This window comes from Heliangelus exortis, chromosome 4, assembly GCF_036169615.1.
Source record: "Heliangelus exortis chromosome 4, bHelExo1.hap1, whole genome shotgun sequence".
In the NCBI taxonomy this organism is placed as follows: domain Eukaryota; kingdom Metazoa; phylum Chordata; class Aves; order Apodiformes; family Trochilidae; genus Heliangelus; species Heliangelus exortis.
This window is the reverse complement of record NC_092425.1, coordinates 4648792-4654543: the sequence shown is the minus strand read 5'-3', so window position 1 is coordinate 4654543 and position 5752 is coordinate 4648792.

The window sequence follows — 5752 nt, the reverse complement described above, 5'->3', positions numbered from 1 at the left end:
TCACTTCTTCACCAAGGTTTAATTATTTCTGCTTTTGGTTTTTTTCAATACTGCTTCTTCCTATTTTTGCCTAACAGTTGTGGTGGAATTATTTGTACAGTGGTCACATTTCCAGTTTGCAATTCAAGGGCTGCCCAGCAATGCTAAAAGCATGATGAAAATAGTGTAGATAAACAACCCATATAAAAATATGAAAGCTGGGAGGGATTTTAATTTTCAGATGGAGAAGTTTTGCTTGTGGTTGTTCTCAGCTACCACGTGTGCATTTCTTATACTGAGACATGGAAGTGATTTAGATGTGAAGTTCATCATTAAGCTTGGGCTTACTGACAAATTAATTCAGTTATTGCATATAGTGTTTATTCCACTGATTTAAAGAGCAGAATTGAGTGCAAGAGCAAAAGATGAAGCATGTGCTTACATGTGTGTATTTCTATCTGTTTGTGTATATTAAAGGGACTTAACTCATCCAGGTTTGTTTACTCAGCTGGTGAAAGATGTGATGGCTATCACACGTGTACTGTCCCCCCAAAAAAGTAGTAAGAATGTCCCAACTGACATCTTCTCTCTCCTTCTTCCCACAAATTTTTTGAGAACTCCAAAATGCAAATGTGGGTGAGACACAAGACCTGGATTGGCACAGGCACAACTGAACAGGAAGCCTAAAATAATTTGGAGGTTTTCTCAGTGACCTAAGAACTATGTAAAAAAAAAAAAGCAGTTTTCTTTTTATACCGTTGTGTCTCTGGTGATGAGAATAAAACCACTGCAAAAAGCTGATGACCTAGAGGCAATATTTTTCATAAAGCTAAATAAAATCTTAAGAATTTCTAAATCTAAGAACAAAACTAGTGAAGAACCTTACAAGTCCTGAGGAACACCAGGTTGTATGCAGTGCAGCCAGTGCCATCTAACAATATGCCCTTTGCATCCCTCACAAATTTTGTGGAAATGTTCCACAAGCAGGAACGAGCTGCAGTAGTTGTTCAGGGACTCGATTAGCATGGATCCATTGTCTCCAAGGTGCTTGGATGTCCTGGGTTTTAACTAGTATGGAGAAGGACTGTTGAAAAGGCATCTTCCAGAAGAGATTCCTTCTGCTCTGCAGTACCTTCCGTGGGGGATCCACAATGAGAATTTTGCATGGCACAACATCATTAAATATCCGAGGATTAATTCAGTTCCCCCGCTATGAACTTGGTACAATTATGAAGAGAAATGAAAAGTGAAGATGACAGAATGATCTTTTCTGAATCCCTGTGCTGTCATGCAACATGGATAAATAATGAGAAATAAGTTCTTGGCAAATGCTAAGTTTGGCCCCTGAGAGCTCAGATATAATGGTAAAACGATATCCAAAGAGTGCACTGCTCAGTCAATTAGATGAATAGCCTGTTTTTGCTCATCCCTGTCCAATAAATTTGAGAACAAATGACATTAAAGAAACCAAATTATTTCTGCAAACTAGGTACTGAAACTTGGCAGATGACTGAGGGATATTAAATTATGCTAGTTTGGAAGGGTGAGCTATTTGATAGCAATACAGTGTTAAACAAGGCAAGAAATACCTCACGTAACTACAGAGTTAATCCAAATCTTGTTTTGTTGCCTTATCTGTGCTAAAAAGCTCAGCTACTTCTTAGTCCTAAGTCAGATTTGCCAAAATGAAGAAACCTGTTGGTCTTTTCTGCCTGGCACTCTGTGCTATATGGAGTTCCTGTTCTGCCACCCTAAAGCACACAAATAAGCTTTAGATAATAATGTTTGATCAATACACTTATGAGCATGATCCCCTCTACTGCCAGCTGCCCTAAGGCCACAAAGGGCAAGACAACATAAAAACCCAAAATTGGCTTGTGCTAATTCCATATTAATTAAGGTTCTCTTGACCTGTCTTGTGTATTCTTAAAGAGACAATGGAAGATCTTTGCATGCAGAGCAGCAAACATGCTCTTTTGGAATAATTTCAATAATCTCACTATATCAGGAAGATTCATGGCTGGAATTCATGCCCTTAATCAAGTTGCAGCATGTTAGGGCAACCTAGAGAGGGTGAATAAAGCTATTATTAATTTCTGCACCAAAGCCAATATTATAGCTTAACACAAGGCAAAGGGTACAAATTTATATGTGCACGACTAAAAGCCTTTTTTTCCCTCCACTGTACAGAATATATGTTCCCTGTTTCCTTAAATTCTATCCTAGCCATTTAGGTTATTTTCCCTGGTTATTCACACATACACTACTTTAATAAATGTAAAGTGAGAATCCAGCTATCAATAGGCCAATCTGTTAAAGGTTTGTTTATGGCTGAGGTAAACACATCTGCAAATACAAGGCTGTCAGCTTGTGTGTTGCCCAAACACCATCAGCTCATGGCTGTACCTGAGGTAAGGCAGTGGCCTCTTAGAGTGATTGATTTGGGCCATTAGCTCCAAATCAAAGTTGGTTTCAGTTCATCCATCTTTCTAGAACCTCAGCAAAAATGTTATTTAAAAACAAACACTGGCTCTTTGTCTCTTTTGTCAAAAGAGCAGCAGGGAGCTGATCTACGTGTGGCTAACTACATCTCAATTTCTTCTGCCACAGCAGCAGCCTCCTGGAAGCTGTGCTGGTGAATTTAGGGATTTTGTCTACTTACAGTCCTGAAGTGCAGGTCTAGAAGGGGACAGATTGCACTTCTTTCCAGTAGCACTGAAAAGAGATTTCTAATGAAGTCAAGGCTGCTGAATGTAAAAGGCAGGCTTTGATACCTAAACCCTCAGTCCAGCTGACTGTCATTTGACTTGAAATGAGGATGTGGAAGGGAGAGGTGGTTTTAAACCACTTTTGCAAGTTCTGGAGTATCAAAACAAATAAAAAAAAAGCACCTAGGGGATAGCTCTAATCTAAAGCAGCACGACCCTGATCCCTCTTTGGGTTCTGATCACACAGAGATTCAAAGGACACCATAACCATGGTACTCCCTAGACTTGACCTACAACAGAAATCAAGGTGACCTGGAATAAAAGTGATTCTGCGTTCCTTGAGGATTAGCCTAAAACAGGTTTATGGTGTCTGTCCAAGGGCCTGGCCTGAACACAATTAATTCAGGGCATCATCTCTGTGTTTGTAATGATAGGTCTGCAGTATCAAGCATTTGTAGATGCTTGAGTCAAGGATTAATTCTGGGGACAAGATTTAACATCTGTGAAATACCCAGGTTCTGTCTGCTGTGCCCTAGGAAAGCTGAATGATGGGGTAGGTCCAAGCCCCAGCTGGAATGGATGCAGAAGCTCATTAAACTCAGTGCAATTGTATCACATTCTGAGGAGAGGCCTTTTCTGTAAAGTAACTGTTAAATTCCATGGTTTGTGACATCTGAGACATTCTTAGTTTTGCTCAGTTTTCCTTTCCATTTAGAAAATCACAGCTTTTAAAAAGGTTCTCTGCTGCTGCAAGCACTTACAGCTCAGCTCAATTTTATTTTTTTTTCCAGGGGTGTTTATAGCTGTTCACATTATATTTTCAGAAGCTGACTGAAAGACTCCTCTCAAAGAATGCATGATGCAATATTGGAGTATTTAAGTGGGGGGGATTAGCCCACAGCCCTTTCTTCCCTAATATCTCCTTACTGCTGATTCTCCATAATGTGCCTCTGTGACTGCCCTGCCCCAGCTCCCATCTGACTGAAGGCAGAGTGGCATCTGAGCCAGTATGGGTTATCTGAGGACTCCTTCTCCGGAGCCTTAGTACTGAGAGAGGACAGTGTATGCTTGTGAAAGTTCAGTAATTATTTGGAAGAAATAACTTTTGATGGGGCCTTGTAACCATATAATCTTCTTCCTTTTGCACATCTTCAAGAGCAAGGGCAAATTTCCAGCTTTTTTTTTTTTTTTTTTTTTTTTTTTTTTTTTTTTTTTTTTTTTTTTTCTGGCTGGCAAAGGGCATAGTCTTAAATCCAAGCAAGTTAATTATTAGTAACTTCTGATGTAAGGAGCTAAATGAATCTGATAGGGAAGCCAACAGAGCTTGGGCTTAGCTTCACTGCTCTAGGCTCAGGCATCAGAGAGTTAGAAAAGTTTTTCTTGTACACTTTGCTGGATAAATATATGTTGTGAACTGCAGTCAGTATTTTTTTGTTAGCATTTTAGGAGCTGCTAATTGTTAACAGGAGACCTTACAAGGGAAGCTTCAATGCTCTGGCTTATTCTTATGGGCTACTGATTGGCTTGGCTCAGTAGGAAGACGCAGGGAGATCTCCTCCTGCCTGCTGTTGAGAAAAAAAAGAGGATTTAGTACAAATTGAGAAGTTGTCTCATACAGAGCATCAAAAGTGATCTCATTGTAGCCAGTGCAGCCAGCTGAAGTCTGCTGGAGCCTGCCATGCTTTCTGGGTCAGATTCCTTGCCTTTTGTTATTTGAGATTCCTTCTGAGAGCCTGAGCTGCCTGAAGGGGTAACACGACATTCCCTTTCTTTGCCCCTTAATCCAACCAGGGGGGGTTTGCTTTCTCAGAGAGGGCTGGGATCCACACTAAAGTTAGCTGAGCAGCTGTGAAAGTGAGGTGAAGATTAAGACTTTGACTCTGATCATACATTTCAATATGAATGAAGCCAATAAAAGGGAGATTATCTTTCTTGCTGCTTCTGAAATTTCTTCTCCATCAGGCAACACTGTTTACACAAGGCTTGATGCAGTTGATATGTGCTTCATAAGGAGGAGAAATGTTTGGTCTTCATCTTAGAAATATCTTTAGGAAGAGTAGGAAGGAAGGAAGGAGGAGAAAAAAGTGAGGGAGAGAAAGTCAGTTTTGCATTGCAACAGATGGGAGCTTGTCAAGTATGAAATGCAGAAATATTCTTGTGGTTGCAGTCTGGCACTTCAAAGCAAAACGAAGAGGCATTTCAAAGAGGATACACATTATTATTTGATTAAGATTCAGCTTCCTGAATGAAATGTGCATACAATTATTAGAATGATGACAGTAAGTTTCATAAAAGAAGTTTATTATCTTTTTGTTATTGGTTCTTATTAGCAGTGGGTTCAGCCTCCTACCCTATGTATGAACTTCCACTCTTTTTTTTTCAGTTTGCATACTTAGATGGGATGTCCAAAACTAGCTGTATTCTTTCAGTTTTGAATACAAATCATAAGAGAGGTCTGTCCCCTGGTTAAGGGTACATAGAGAAGTTGTACTGTGACAATATATACACAGAAACCTTTTTGAGTCTCTTACTGATGGCTTTCTGCCTTCTTGCCCTCTTAGGATCAAGTTTGTATAATGAGGGTGGTGAAACACTGGAACATATTACCTGGAGAGGATGTAGATGCCCCATTCCTGGAAACACTCAAGGTCAGGCTGGATGGGGCTCTGAGCAATCTGATCTAGTTTAAGATGTCCCTGCTTATTGCATGGGGTTGGACTAGATGACCTTTAGAGGTCCCTTCCAATACAAATCATGCCACAATTCTATGAAAATTCCACTCAAAAACAGGACTTTATCTCTCTTATTTCATCACAATGTTACCAGAAATTATGACACAGGCTTCTTAAACCTCCTAATTTTATATTTGATATCTTTACAGAGAAGCCTGATAAAATATCTCAAATCTCTCTTTTTCAGTCCTTGCTGATGAGCAAGAGGAAGGCTTACAGCCTATATAAACAGGCAGATTCTACATTAATTTTTGTGGGGGCCATGAATAGCCTGTCTTTGAAACTTGCCAGGGGCTCTTCACTGCTTTTCACTAGGCCAGACTGAGATATTTC